Genomic DNA, 16317 nt, shown 5'->3' on the forward strand with positions numbered 1-16317 from the left:
GATGGCCGTACCGGAAGCTCCGAAAGACATCTCATATGTTTGGATTTTAAAGCAGATGATTGCAGCATTGCACAAGAACAATATGAAGAGCTTGACAACATCTCAGACAAGGATACTTTTAAAGTACAATGTCCTAATTCATCACAGACTGTTGAGAAAAATAAAAGCCACAAAATAAGTGTGGAAAGTAAAAGAACTCCCACAAGGAAGAAGTTGTTTTCATGTTTAGAATGTGAGGAATGTTTTACAGGACAATCAATTCTTGTCACACATGAGAGAATTCACACAGGACAGAAGCCATTTTCATGTTTAGAATGTGGAAAATGTTTTACACAGAAATCATCTCTTGTTGCACATGTGAGAATTCACACAGGAGAGAAGCCATTTTCATGTGCAGAATGTGGAAAATGTTTTACAGAGAAATCTCATCTTGCTAGACATGAGAGAAATCATACAGGAGAGAAGCCATTTTCATGTTCAGAATGTGGAAAATGTTTTACACAAAAATTCAGTCTTGTTACACATGAGAGAATTCACACAGGAGAGAAGAAATTTTCATGTTCAGAATGTGGAAAATGTTTTACAAAGAAATCTCATCTTGTTAGACATGAGAGAAATCACACAGGAGAGAAGCCATTTTCATGTTCAGAATGTGGAAAATGTTTTACAGAGAAATCTCATCTTGTTAGACATGAGAGAAATCACACAGGAGAGAAGCCATTTTCATGTTCAGAATGTGGAAAATGTTTTACACAGAAATCAAGTCTTGTTAAACATGAGAGAATTCACACAGGAGTGTGGCCGTTTTCATGTTCAGAATGTGGAAAATGTTTTAGTCAAAAATCAGTTCTTGTTACACATCAGAGAATTCACACAGGAGAGAAGCCATTTTCATGTTCAGAATGTGGAAAATGTTTTACAGAGAAATCTCAACTTGTTACACATGAGAGAATTCACACAGGAGAGAAGTCATTTTCATGTTCAGAATGTGGAAAATGTTTTAGTCAAAAGTCAGTTCTTGTTACACATCAGAGAATTCACACAGGAGAGAAGCCATTTTCATGTTCAGAATGTGGAAAATGCTTTACAGAGAAATCTCATCTTGTTACACATCAGAGAAGTCACACAGGAGAGAAGCCATTTTCATGTTCAGAATGTGGAAAATGTTTTAGTCGAAAATCAAATCTTGCTACACATCAGAGAATTCACACAGGAGAAAAGTCATTTTCATGTTCAGAATGTGGAATATGTTTTAAAGAGAAATCTCATCTTGTTACACATGAGAGAAATCACACCGGAGAGAAGCCATTTTCATGTTCAGAATGTGGAAAATGTTTTACACAGAAATCTCATCTTGTTACTCATGAGAGAATTCACACAGGAGAGAAGCAATTTTCATGTTCAGAATGAGGGAAATGTTTAGCAAAGAAGTCTCATCTTGTTACACATGAGATAAATCACACAGTAGAGAAGCCATTTTCATGTTCAGAATGTGGAAAATGTTTTACAATCAAATCAGCTCTTGTTACACATGAGAGAATTCACACAGGAGAGAAGCCATTTTCATATTCAGAATGTGGGATATTTTTTCATCTAAATCTCAACTTATTAGACATCAGAGAACTCAAATTGGGAAGAATGCATTTTAATCCTTTAGTGACCAAACTCTATTTTTCAAATCTGACATGTGTTACTTTATGTGGTAATAACGGTGGAATATCCCATGTCCCAGTTATTCTGAGAATATTTGTTTCCTGACGTTATATTTTATTTTATTAATAAATTTAATAAACATTTGCAATATTCAACCTTTGAATGTTCATACCTGTAAACTGTATAGTTATACTACATAAAAAGTTAAAATATTTACCTTATGTCTTCTACTGTATGTCAGAATAATTTTTCAAACGCCCTTTCATTTTGGTGGAAAGGTTAAAGATTTAGCAGCAATTTTTTATTATTTTATGGCAATCTATAAAAATTATATTTTTAGGGACCTATTCAGTTTTGAAGTGACTTTGAGGAACCTATATAGTGGAGATTCCCCTAAAGAGATGCCATTTTAAAAATAACAACCCTTAAAGTATACAACACTGCTGTCATTAAATTTGTTAACTCTTCAGGAGCTTCATGAGAAATGATGCAAAGCCAAATTAATGGAGAGAAAAATTGTGGTGATCTCATGATGTTTGTGTGGGAAGGTGGGGAGTTGTGTACAGCCAATATAATGTGAAAGGACTATGGGGTCCATCATAGGGTGTTGGGGACTGTGGAGAATATTATTATAATATGTATAGGGGCAATTATCATACTGCGGGAGGGGCCATCATTTTGCATGGGCTGGGGCTGTAGGTGTTACAATCGTACTTGGTGGAGGAAACGTGAGTGTCACTATTAACTGTGTTTGGGCTACTAACGCTATCATGCTGTGTGGCAGGGTTCTAGTTGCCACCTATTTACAGTGATGGGAGCTGTGAGGCATCATACTGAGTATAGGAAGCTGTGGGATTATTGTCTACGTTTTCCAATGCATGGATCTGCAGGCTTAAGGTACCTTCACACTGAGCAACTTAACAACGATAACGATAGCGATCCGTGACGTTGCAGCGTCCTGGATAGCGATATCGTTGTGTTTGACACGCAGCAGCGATCAGGATCCTACTGTGACATCATTGGTCGGAGCTAGAAGGCCAGCACCTTATTTCGTCGCTGGATCACCCGCTGACATCGCCGAATCGGTGTGTGTGACCCGGATTCAGCGATGTCTTCACTGGTAACCAGGGTAAACATCGGGTTACTAAGCGCAGGGCCGCGCTTAGCAACCCGATGTTTACCCTGGTTACCAGTGTAAATGTAAAAAAAAGCAAACACTACATACTTACATTCCAGTGTCTGCCGCGTCCCCCGGCGTCCGCTTCCCTGCACTGTGTCAGCACTGGCCGGCCGTAAAGCAGAGCACAGCGGTGACGTCACCGCTGTGCTCTGCTTTACGGTCGGCCGGCGCTGACACAGTGCAGAGAAGCGGATGCCGGGGGATTCGACAGACACCAGAATGTAAGTATGTAGTGTTTGTTTTTTTTTACATTTACACTGGTAACCAGGGTAAACATTGGGTTACTAAGCGCAGCCCTGCGCTTAGTAACCCAATGTTTACCCTGGTTACCCAGGGACTTCGGCATCGATGGTCGCTGGAGAGCTGTCTGTGTGACAGCTCTCCAGCGACCACACAACGATGAAACAGCGATGCTGCAGCGATCGGCATCGTTGTCTATATCGCTGCACCGTCGCTTAATGTGACGGTACCTTTAGAGTTGTGTGAGCCCTGAGCTGACTTTTTTATTTATACCATTTTGTTTTGATTGCTTATTGCATTTTTATGTTGTTTTATGTTGCAGCAGCTGAAAAATAAAGGTTCTGGCATGTTGATATTTTTTTGTATTACATTAAGGGTATGTGCACATGATGCGGATTCTGCTGCGGATTTTTCCGCAGCGGATTTGGAAAATCCGCAGTGCAAAACCGCTGCGTTTTTCACTGCGGATTTTCGTGCGTTTTTTTCTGCGGAATCCTCTGCGGGTTTTCAACAGCACTTTCCTATTGGTGCATGTTGAAACCCGCTGCGGAATCCGCAGAAAGAAGTGACATGCTACTTCTTTTTTTCCGCAGCGATTCCGCGTGGAATTTTCTGCATCGTGTGCACTGTGGTTTTTGTTTTCCATATGGTAACATTGTACTGTACACCGCATGGAAAACTGCTGCGGATCTGCAGCAAAAACCGCAGCGTGTGCACATACCCTTACAGATCAGATTAATCAATTTTGCAATTTGATTGTTCAGACTTTTACAAATGTGAAATTACCACATGTGTATTTTTTTATTTTTATTTTTTTAAAGGTGGAAAAGAAAGGTGATTCAAACTTTTATTTTTAAAAACATTTTTCAGAATTTTTTTGCCGTCCCCTCTGGAATGAACCATCAGACAGTTGCTTGTACTAAAGTATTATTGTCTTTGAAATAGAGAAAAAGGTGAACTGCACCAGAATGGTCTTATTCACACTTTGCATTTAATGCTCGGATCCTTTAAGTAAACTGAATGTATACACAGCATATTCAACTGGTCTTCGGTGCTCAGCAATGAAGAAACGGACGTGTTGAAGCGATTAACGTGAAACGGCCGTCGTCCACCCTTGCATTCCCCGTATGCCTCCTATGGCTGCATATCCCCATCAAAGTTTTTTGTCACACAGAAGAAATAAAAGAACTTTGATATCCTTCTCAACGTGGAGAGTGCCACAAGACTTTTAGCGCCCCCTAATTGCGTAGAGAGATAGAGTAGATGGTTGGTTTGAAAAGCGCACCCCTGGTCTACGTACCGTTATTGCTGCTGTCAGAGAATGACAGTGGCATTCAAGAGGTTAAGAGCCACATACAGATCTTCTCTCTACCCAACGCTGTTAGGCCGGGGTCACACTAAGAGGAATACGGACGACGGAGAGGCGTAAAAACAACGCATTTCAAACGATCAATGTTTCTCTATGGGGCAGCTCCCAACAGCCGTATATTTCTCCGCCATATTTTATGGGCTGAGAAAATCGCAGCATGCTGCGTTTGTCAGCATATTGCACAAAAAATCCGCCAATGAAATGCGAGAAAAATACGGATTACACATGGACCACACGTGTGACTTGCGAGAAATACGCACTGATGTTCTATAGAAAAGCCGGCAATTCAGTGCGGTGTACAGTAAAATCACGAAAACAGGTTAAAACAGAATAGATAAAATTAATGTATACACATAGAATCGGTAGATATATATATATATATATATATATATATATATATATATATATATATATACACAGTATGTATGTCATTGACACACACATATATATATTTATATTTAATACAGAGCTAGATAGCATAAAAGCCGGTAATTCAATTGCCGGCTTTTGCTATCTCCTTCCCAAACTCGACAGGATATGAGACATGGTTTACATACAGTAAACCATTTCATATCTGTTATATGTTTACATATTCCTCACTAATAATGTTACAAGTGTCTGTGTGCAAAATTTGGGAGCTCTAGGTGTTAAAATAAAGGGTTAAATCACGGAAAAACTGACGTGGGCTCCCGCACAATCTTCTCAGCCAGAGTGGGAAAGCCAGTGACTGAGGGCAGATATTAATAGCCTAGAGAGGGACCAAGGTTACTGGCCCCCCTGGCTAAAAACATCTGCCCCCAGCCACCCCAGAAAAGGCACATCTGTAAGATGTGCCTATTCTGGCATTTAGCCACTTTCTTCACACTCCTGAGTAGCAGTGGGATATTGGGTAATAAGGGGTTAATGTCACCTTGCTAATGTAAGGTGACATTAAGCCTGGTTAATAATGGAGAGATGTCAATAAGACACCTATCCATTATTAATCCAATAGTAATAAAGGGTTAAAAAACACACACATTACGAATAAAGTATTTTAATGAAATAAATAAACACATGGGGTTTTAATATCTTTATTGTACTCTCAATCCAACTGACAATCCTCGATCTTCTTACAAAAAAGGAAAATAAAAAAGCAACAATATCCCATACCTGTGCGCCGTACAGTCATGTCCCACAATGTAAATCCATCTGAAGGGGTTAAATAAATTTACAACCATGAGCCTGCTAATGCAGCTGCCCCTGGCTGTAAAAACTGGGGAATGAATGGAATGCAGTTTCGTTTACTTGCTGTGCTGCGCCCCCTGGTGGCATAAACTCATATGATCTCTAGTGTGGGAATTTTTCTGAATATTTTCTCAACTGAATTTTTATTGAAATTTTTGTAATACAGTACAAAACAATATAATTAATACTAATAGAAGGGAGGGAAGAAAGTTGAGTAGCCATCATTGTTTTAAACTGTAACGCATTCAGGATGCCGATACATATGAAAGTACAATGTTTGGGTCAGGGGCCCAGTATTGTCGCTGCCACTGGGCCATCCCCGCATCACGGGCCCCATAGCGGCCACATAGTCTGCCACCATTGGCGGGACACTACTGGTTACATATAATGAGTGAAACAAACTTGGTGAGGGCTTGGTGGTTAAAATAACACCCAGTTAACACTGATGAAGAAAGGGATGAGTTTGCAGATCTTAACCAGATACACAATGTTTGCCCAGGAGGATCTTCAGTTCATTGTCCCTCTTCTGCTGTATAATCACTTCTGTGTATCCATAAACTCCAGCAGTTCGGTGTCAGTCAGGTGATCTGGGTACCTAATCCCCTGCCAGTAGAGGTCATCCTCCTGCTGCCAATACAGCATGTATAGCATGGAAAGGAGGATGCAGGTGCAGGGTTCAGGTTCCAATTGAAAATAGTAAAAATTAATAATAATGAAAAACACACAATGGTCTAATTCTCGTAATCTGACAATGATACAAGGGGATCAATTATTCTGGATTATCAGATGTAAAGAAAAAGATTAGGAGAAACTTCCAGTTGTATAAATCTCAGTTATAGCTTCTCAGTATCTGAGGTGGCAGAGAATACAGCCTATACAGTTACATTAACTAGAAATGGATTAACAGAGACATTACTACACTGCACATGCACATACATGCTTAAATGTGAAATGCTATAATATGTGATTTTTAAAATGTTAAAGATAAAAAAACATATATTTTGCCTTAAAATCAAAGGAAATGTGTCATCTGTGTACCCTGTTTGTACATGTCTGCGTGTGTGTGCATGTCTGCATACCATATGAGAGCAGTATCGAGTGTATGTCTGCATATGTGTACATGTCTGCCTATTGTGTGTGCATGTCTGTGAATGCATGTTTGTGTATGTGTGCATATCTGCATATTATATATGTACATGTCTGTTTTCTGTGTGTGCAAGTCTGCGAACCATGTGTTGTGTATGTCTGCGTACTGTATGTGTATATGTCTGCGTACTCTATGTGTATATGTCTGCGTACTTTATATATTCATGTGTGCTGTGAGACAGCGACTGGTGTGATTTGCGAGGGTCGCTATGTGTCCCTCAGGATGCGCTCAGAAACATATTAGATCTGCTGGAGGGCCTTGTGATCACAGCAGAATAAAAGTGTGAACTTGGTCAAGTTATTTGACCAAGGAATTGTTCAGGAAAACCAGGTATTGGCTTTTATTTTTGAAACGGAAGCTGGTTGGGCCCAGCCCAGATCTTATAAGTGACCCATAGCCACAGAGTCGGGTGAAGGGAAAAAAAAAACCCTGCAGGAAAAGTTTGGGTGTGTCAGTTTTGGTCTTGCAAGCAGACAGAGCAGTCAGTCTATAGAGCGCTCCCTGTGTGAGGTAACACAGGGCCAAGTGGAGCCAAAAGGTCTGGCACCCCTTGCGCACACGGCGGTGCGGTCGCTCACAGCAACCGATCCCGAACTGTCTCTGATTTCCCGGCTGCGATCCGGAGGATACAGCGTGCTGTGCACTGTGTGAGTTTTTAGACATTAAAATCATTTTGCTTTGAACTTGCTTGGGTCACTGCCTTATCACCGCACAGCGTGGACACCGCTGCACTACAATGCATACATTCATACTGTGTGTGTATGTCTTTGTATGTGCATATGAAATTATTTGTATTTTTGTAAGATGTGTGTATGTAGTTGTCTGTTGTAATGTGTAAAACATTCATATGTTTGGTGTACGCTTACTACATTTATAAGAGCTCGTTCACATCTGGGCTAGGAAATTCCATTTGTCTTTTATAAACAGTCAAGTGAATTTAACCCCGTCATGCACCTTGATGTAATTATCTCACTAGAAGGATTTTCTTGTATGGAGCGAGTTCAGGAGATGAGCCCAGGGTTGTATATAGAATTCATGGACCCCATAGCAGAAGATCTCATTGGACCTCTCTAAAAAAAAGGAAAACATGTTTTAAATGCCTCAAAATAAGCACATGATATGGAGCAGCCTATAATGAGTCAACATCCGCATTTTCAATAAAACACCCTGACCCGCATGCTGGACCAGTTTTACTGCCTCAAGTAGTGATGTGTAAGAAACACTTGGCAAGGATTCATCAGGATATGACAATTAGTGGATCAAATAAAATGTTCTGACCTCCTTTTTGGGGACCAAACCTACAGTAGAGGCGAGACCCTCAAATAAGTTTTTTCTAAGCTATTTCCACATGATCATCTACTGAAAAAGATTCTTAGGTCCCTTTCACATTGTGTTTTTGCTCACTTTCAGGATTCCCATTCGGACTTTCATCTGAACCCCCAGCAAAAGGGGATTCAGACGTGGTCGCTGATGGGGCCATAGACTATAATGGTGCCAACAGAGCCAACATGTGTTCTGATCTGCATCAATTTCAATTGTATGGACCATACACTCTACTATGTCTGAATGAACTCACAAAACAGGATGTGCAAAATCTAATGTGCCAAATATGCTGCAAGAATTGACATTATGCACATTTTAATCCGCTGCAAATCTGCAAGGAAAAAATAAGCAGTGTGTGCATGAGACTTCAGGAATTTCATTCCCTTTTCCTGTACTGTAAGAGTAGGTGCACACCTTCAGGATTTTTTGCGTTTTTTTCCGCTGTAAAAACGCGATAAAAATTAGGAAAAGACGCTAAAAAACGCTTACATATGCCTCCCATTATTTTCAATGTATTCCGTATATCTTGCGCAAATGTTTCATTTTTTTCCGCGAAAAAATCGCATCGCAGAAAAAAAAGCAACATGTTCATTAATTTGTGGAATCGCGGGGATTCCGCACACATAGGAATGCATTGATCTATGGGCTATGTCCACCATGCGGGAAGTAAGCAGATCATCTGCGGTTGGTACCCATGGTGGAGGAGAGGAGACTTTCCTCCATGGACTGGGCACCATATAATTGTTAAAAAAAAAAAAAAGAATTAAAATAAAAAATCGTGATATACTCACCCCCGGAGTCTTCCCGCCTCTCAGCGGTGCACGTGGCCGCTTCCGTTCCTATAGATGCTCTGTGTGAAGTACCTTCGGTGACGTCGCGGTCATGTGACCGTGACGTCATCGCAGGTCCTACACACAAAGCAACCGCTGAGGAGATTGGGGGCAAGCAGAGGGTGAGTATAACCTTTTTTATTATTATTATTTTTAACATTATATATTTTTAGTATTGATGTGGCATATGCTGCATCTATAGTAAAAAGTTGGTCACACTTGTCAAACACTATGTTTGACAAGTGTGACCAACCTGTCAATTAGTTTTCCAAGCGATGCTACAGATCGCTTGGAAAACTTTAGCATTCTGCAAGCTAATTACGCTTGCAAAATGCTAAAAAAAAGCGGAAAAAACGGGAAAAAAACGCGAAAAGAAGCATGCGGATTTCTTAGGGTATGTGTCCACGTTCAGGATTGCAACAGGATTTGGTCAGGATTTTTCATCAGTATTTGTAAGCCAAAACCAGGAGTGGGTGATAAATGCAGAAGTGGAGCATATGTTTCTATTATACTTTTCCTCTACTTGTTCCACTCCTGGTTTTGGCTTACAAATACTGATGTAAAATACTGACCAAATCCTGATGCAATCCTGAACGTGGAAACATACCCTTACAGAAATTTTTTTTGCAAGAAATCCTGACGTGTGCACATACCCTAACCTTGTATATATTCCATGTGCACAAAGCCTTACAGATAATTGGAGAGAGTCACAGACTGAATAATATAAATTATTGGGAGTCAGAGATTATAGGTAATGGGGGACACAGTGCTACTTATCACTTTATATTTTAACACCTTAGTATATGGTGTACTCACTTGTTATGTATAGCACAGTCCCTTAGCACAGTATATACTGTACACACTTATGTATAACACCGTCCTTAGTTACATACTTTTTTATTATTTATAACAGCGTCCCTTATTACATACCATCCTCTCTAGTTATATATGGTACCGTCCCATATTATATAGCTTCCTCTGCTGTTATGTACAGTGCTGTCTCTTACATAGTGTATTCTTGTTATGTCTGTTATTCACAGAACCCTCTTTTATTACACAGTCCCCTCTCTTGCTAGATATACAATGACTGCTGATGGGGCAGCCAGTGACCAGACGAGCAGTCCATCAGCTCCTCCATTAGAAAAGAAGCTTTCCCATGCTCTATCTGTCGTTATGGCATTATACAGCTAACAAGACAGGACTGTATGCAATAAAGAAAGGGCTGTACATAATCCGATGTGTAAGGGACGGTGCTGTACATTAACAAAAGAGGGCACTGTGCAAAAAGGGATGGCAATATACATACTAAAGACGACTATGTAATATATATCCATGTATATGTGTGGCTGCATATATAGCTATAGCTTTGTCGCCATAAAAGGAGGGGGATCAAACACATTTCTTGCACGGGGACCCCAAGCGCTCAGTGTCTGCCCCTGGTAACAGGTAAACCATTCACATCTTCTTCAAGTAAGAGGAGAGAAGACACTGGTTCTAGACCTCCTGCAAAACAAAGCCATAGACTCACCGGGGTGTCCCAGCACAGAAGTGACAATAGTACTTACCGGATCATAAGGAATTTAAAATCAATTTTATAAATAATCCCCAAAACATGTTATTTAAAAGGTATTACCATGCATAAGAGTGCATACATATGCTAAATGACATGTTTCAAAAGAGCAACACGACTCAACATTAATAGATTAAACAGGAGAAAATGAGTCAAAAAATGCTAATACTTGACAAAGTGAACAAAATTTATTAAATCACATATACAAAAGATAAAAAACATTTTATATGTAGCGTACACAATTCATTGAGCAACCAATATATGGCATAATAGTATGAGGTAAGTGACAAAGTTACGAACTAAGTGAGTGCCGGTAAAACATGCCTCGACAAATGGGATAACATTATATACAAAAGTGCTGTGTGGAAAAAGGTACAAAGCTAAATGCCACAGAATATATAGAGGGTAAAAGCTGCTAGATAAAGTGGTGACTAGTGTTGAGCATTCCGATACCGCAAGTATCGGGTATCGGCCGAAACTTGCGGTATCGGAATTCCGATACCGAGTTCCGATATTTTTGTGATATCGGAAATCGGAATTGGAAGTTCCCAGTGTATGGTTCCCAGGGTCTGGAGGAGAGGAGACTCTCCTTCAGGCTCTGGGATCCATATTCATGTAAAAAATAAAGAATTAAAATAAAAAATATGGTTATACTCACCCGTCTGGCGGCTCCTGGACCTTACCGATGTAACCGGCAGCCTCCGTTCCTAAGAATGAGGAGTTTAGGACCTGCGATGACGTCGCGGCTTGTGATTGGTCGCGTGAGTGGTCACATGAGCGGTCACGCAACCAATCACAAGCCGCGACGTCATCGAAGGTCCTTAACGCGCTCATTCTTAGGAACGGAGGCTGCCGGTTACACGTACTCTGTACTCTGCGCTGCTGCCGAGAGCTTCCCTGCACTGAATGTGTCAGCGGCGCCGGCAGAGCACAGCGGTGACGTCACCGCTGTGCTCTTCTTTACAGCCGGCGCTGACACAGTGCAGGAAGCTCTCGGCAGCAGCTCAGCATTAGCAAGCGCTCCTGCCGAAAGCAGTTTTAACCCTGTGGACGCCAGGGGACGTGACAGACATCAGAATGTGAGTATGTAGTGTTTTTTTTTTACTTTTACAATGGTAACCAGGGTAAATATCGGGTTACTAAGCATGGCCCTGTGCTTAGTAACCCAATGTTTACCCTGGTTACAAGTAAACACATCGCTGGATCGGCGTCACACACGCCGATCCACCGATGACAGCGGGTGATCAGCGACAAAATAAAGTTCTGGACTTCTAGCTCCAACCAGCGATATCACAGCGGGATCCTGATTACTGCTGCATTTCAAACACAGCGAGATCGCTATCCAGGACTCTGCAACGTCACGGATCGCTGTCGTTCTCGTTGCAAAGTTGCTCAGTGTGAAGGTACCTTAAGAGTATGTTCAGACAAATTGATTACCTGCAGCTGGTTTGTCCTATTCTTTTTATCCTGTTTATTAGAATATGCAATTTTACGTTTAACCATTTGAGTATCCCTGTTCGGAAACATCTTGTAAGACTCAGCAGTTTTCAGACAAGACTTTGAGGACTCCTCACTGGATGCATGAGAGGTCATAGATGCAGATATAGATACAGATCTTCTCCTAGATCCCCTTGTATGTTTACTTGATCTTCGATTCCACCTATACACAGTGTCAGACTGCTTATCTCCAACATCACGCTGAAATTTAGTGGTCTTAAGGCCCCGTCTCACATAGCGATTTACCAACGATCACGACCAGCGATACGACCTGGCCGTGATCGTTGGTAAGTCGCTGTGTGGTCGCTGGGGAGCTGTCACACAGACTCTCTCCAGCGACCAACGATCAGGGGAACGACTTCGGCATCGTTGAAACTGTCTTCAACGATGCCGAAGTCCCCCTGCAGCACTCGGGTAACCAGGGTAAACATCGGGTTACTAAGCGCAGGGCCGCGCTTAGTAACCCGATGTTTACCCTGGTTACCAAAAAAAACAAACACTACATACTCGCCTTTCGGTGTCCAGGTCCCTCGCCGTCTGCTTCCTGCTCTGACTGAGCCGCCGTACACTGAGAGCAGAGCGCAGCGGTGACGTCAGCGGTGCTGCGCTCTGCTCTCGCTGTACGGCCGCACTCAGTCAGAGCAGGAAGCAGACGGCGAGGGACCTGGACACCGAAAGGCGAGTATGTACTGTTTGTTTTTTTTGGTAACCAGGGTAAACATCGGGTTACTAAGCGCGGCCCTGCGCTTAGTAACCCGATGTTTACCCTGGTTACCAGTGAAGACATCGCTGGATCGGTGTCACACACACCGATTCAGCGATGTCAGCGGGGCCTCAACGACCAAAAAAAGGTCCAGGCCATTCCGACACGACCAGCGATCTCGCAACAGGGGCCGGGTCGCTGGTACGTGTCACACATAGCGAGATCGCTACTGAGGTCGCTGTTGCGTCACAAAACTTGTGACTCAGCAGCGATCTCGCTAGCGATCTCGCTATGTGAGACGGGGCCTTTAGAGGCACAAATGTCTTTTTCCCACTTCTGAAATTCTTTGTCAATTTCACAATTAAGCATCTGCAGTTCTACCTCAGACAGATCCCGCTTGAGTGTATCCTGTACAATCTCAATTTCCTTATCCAAACTATCTATAGTATCCTTATTAAGCTGAGCCAATAGCTCCATAAAGCCCCTGGAGCATACAGTAGCATGCTCCTCCCATTTCTGCCGAAAAACTAGATCTTCCACCTCAAAAGACGGGAACACCTGAACTCTAAGTCCCCTCGACGTTAGACCTGTCTCAATATATTTATTTAACCCCTTAAGCCCCGAGGGTGGTTTGCACGTTAATGACCAGGCCAATTTTTACAATTCTGACCACTGTCCCTTTATGAGGTTATAACTCTGGAACGCTTCAACGGATCTTGGCGATTCTGACATTGTTTTCTTGTGACATATTGTACTTCATGTTAGTGGTAAAATTTGTTCGATATAACTTGCGTTTATTTGTGAAAAAAAACGAATATTTGGCGAAAATTTGGAAAATTTCGCAATTTTCCAACTTAGAATTTTTATGCCCTTAAATCACAGACATATGTCACACAAAATACTTAATAAATAACATTTTCCACATGTCTACTTTACATCAGCACAATTTTGGAACCAAAATTTTTTTTTGTGACGGAGTTATAAGGGTTAAAAGTTGACCAGCAATTTCTCATTTTTACAACCCCATTTTTTTTTAGGGACCACATCTCATTTGAAGTCATTTTGACGGGTCTATATGATAGAAAATACCCAAGTGTGACACCATTCTAAAAACTGCACCCCTCAAGGTACTCAAAACCACTTTCAAGAAGTTTATTAACCCTTCAGGTGTTTCACAGGAATTTTTGGAATGTTTAAATAAAAATGAACATTTAACTTTTTTTCACACAAAATTTATTTCAGCTCCAATTTGTTTTATTTTACCAAGGGTAACAGGAGAAAATAGACCCCAAAAGTTGTTGTACAATTTGTCCTGAGTACGCTGATACCCCATATGTGGGGGTAAACCACAGTTTGGGCGCATGGCAGAGCTTGGAAGGGAAGGAGCGCCATTTGACTTTTCAATGCAAAATTGACTGGAATTGAGATGGGACGCCATGTTGCATTTAGAGAGCCCTTGATGTGCCTAAACATTGAAACCCCTAACAAGTGACACCATTTTGGAAAGTAGACCCCCTAAGGAACTTATCTAGATGTGTGGTGAGCACTTTGACCCAACAAGTGCTTTACAGAAGTTTATAATGCAGAGCCGTAAAAATAAAAAATCATATTTTTTCACAAAAATGATCTTTTCACCCCCAATTTTTTATTTTCCCAAGGGTAAGAGAAGAAATTGGACCCCAAAAATTGTTGTGCAATTTGTCCTGAGTACACTGATACCCCATATGTGGGTGTAAACCATTGTTTGGGCGCAGGGCAGAGCTCAGAAGGGAAGGAGCGCCATTTGACTTTTCAATGCAAAATTGACTGGAATTAAGATGGGATGCCATGTTGCGTTTGGAGAGCCCCTGATGTGCCTAAACATTAAACCCCCCCACAAGTGACACCATTTTGGAAAGTAGACCCCCTAAGGAACTTATCTAGATGTGTTTTGAGAGCTTTGAACCCCCAAGTGTTTCACTACAGTTTATAACGCAGAGCCGTGAAAATAAAAATATTTTTTTTTTTCACAAAAATGATTTTTTAGCCCCCAAGTTTTGTATTTTCACAAGGGTATCAGGATAAATTGGACCCCAAAAGTTGTTGTCCAATTTGTCTGGAGTACGCTGATACCCCATTTGTGGGGGGGGACCACTGTTTGGGCGCATGACAGAGCTCGGAAGTGAAGGAGCGCCATTTGGAATGCAGACTTAAATGGATTGGTCTGCAGGCGTCACGTTGCATTTGCAGAGCCCCTGATGTACCCAAACAGTACAAACCCCCCACAAGTGACCCCATATTGGAAACTAGACCCCCCAAGGAACTTATCTAGATGTGTTGTGAGAACTTTGAACCCCCAAGTGTTTCACTACAGTTTATAACGCAGAGCCGTGAAAATATTATATATTTTTTTTTCACAAAAATGAAATTTAGCCCCCAGTTTTGTATTTTCACAAGGGTATCAGGATAAATTGGACCCTAAAAGTTGTTGTCCAATTTGTCCTGAGTACGCTGATACCCCCTATGTGGGGGGGAACCACTGTTTGGGCGCATGACAGAGCTCGGAAGGGAAGGAGCGCCATTTGGAATGCAGACTTAAATGGATTGGTCTGCAGGCGTCACGTTGCATTTGCAGAGCCCCTGATGTACCCAAACAGTACAAACCCCCCACAAGTGACCCCATATTGGAAACTAGACCTCCCAAGGAACTTATCTAGATGTGTTGTGAGAACTTTGAACCCCCAAGTGTTTCACTACAGTTTACAACGCAGAGCCGTGAAAATAAAACATATTTTTTTTCCCACAAAAATGATTTTTAGCCCCCCAAATTTTTATTTTCCCAAGGATAACAAGAGAACTTGGACCCCAGAAGTTGTTGTTCAATTTGTCCCTAGTACGCTGATACCCCATATGTTGGGGTAAACCCCTTTTTGGACGCACGGGAGAGCTCGGAAGGGAAGGAGCACTGTTTTACTTTTTCAACGCAGAATTGGCTGGAATTGAGATTGGACGCCATGTCGCGTTTGGAGAGCCCCTGATGTGCCTGAACAGTGGAAACTCCCCAATTCTACCTGAAACCCTACCCCTAACCTCACCCCTAACCGTTTACTGAACATTTTCTGACAGTCATAAGTGCCACGTATTTCAGTGCCACGTATTTCAGTGCCACGTATTTCAGTGCCACGTATTTCAGTGCCACGTATTTCAGTGCCACGTATTTCAGTGCCACGATATTTCAGTGCCACGATATTTCAGTGCCACGATATTTCAGTGCCACGATATTTCAGTGCCACGATATTTCAGTGCCACGATATTTCAGTGCCACGATATTTCAGTGCCACGTATTTCAGTGCCACGTATTTCAGTGCCACGTATTTCAGGCACTGAAAAATACGTGGCACGTAAATACTTCAGTGCCACGATATTTCAGTGCCACGATATTTCAGTGCCACGATATTTCAGTGCCACGAATTTCAGTGCCACGTATTTCAGTGCCACGTATTTCAGGCACTGAAAAATACGTGGCACGTAAATACGTGGCACGTAAATACGTGGCACGTAAATACGTGGCACGTAAATACGTGGCACGTAAATACGTGGCA

The 16317-nt window shown here is 41.7% G+C and overlaps 1 pseudogene across 1 annotated transcript in view; it reads left to right on the forward strand.

The window, feature by feature from the left end:
• Positions 1-16317, forward strand: part of LOC143786235 (uncharacterized) — a 101919-nt pseudogene that overhangs the window by 11344 nt on the left and 74258 nt on the right. The window contains exon 3 of the transcript XR_013218250.1: positions 2-1754. The product of XR_013218250.1 is annotated as an uncharacterized LOC143786235 (transcript). The remainder of the gene's footprint in view (position 1; positions 1755-16317) is intronic.

This window comes from Ranitomeya variabilis, chromosome 7 (assembly GCF_051348905.1).
Source record: "Ranitomeya variabilis isolate aRanVar5 chromosome 7, aRanVar5.hap1, whole genome shotgun sequence".
In the NCBI taxonomy this organism is placed as follows: Eukaryota; Metazoa; Chordata; class Amphibia; order Anura; family Dendrobatidae; genus Ranitomeya; species Ranitomeya variabilis.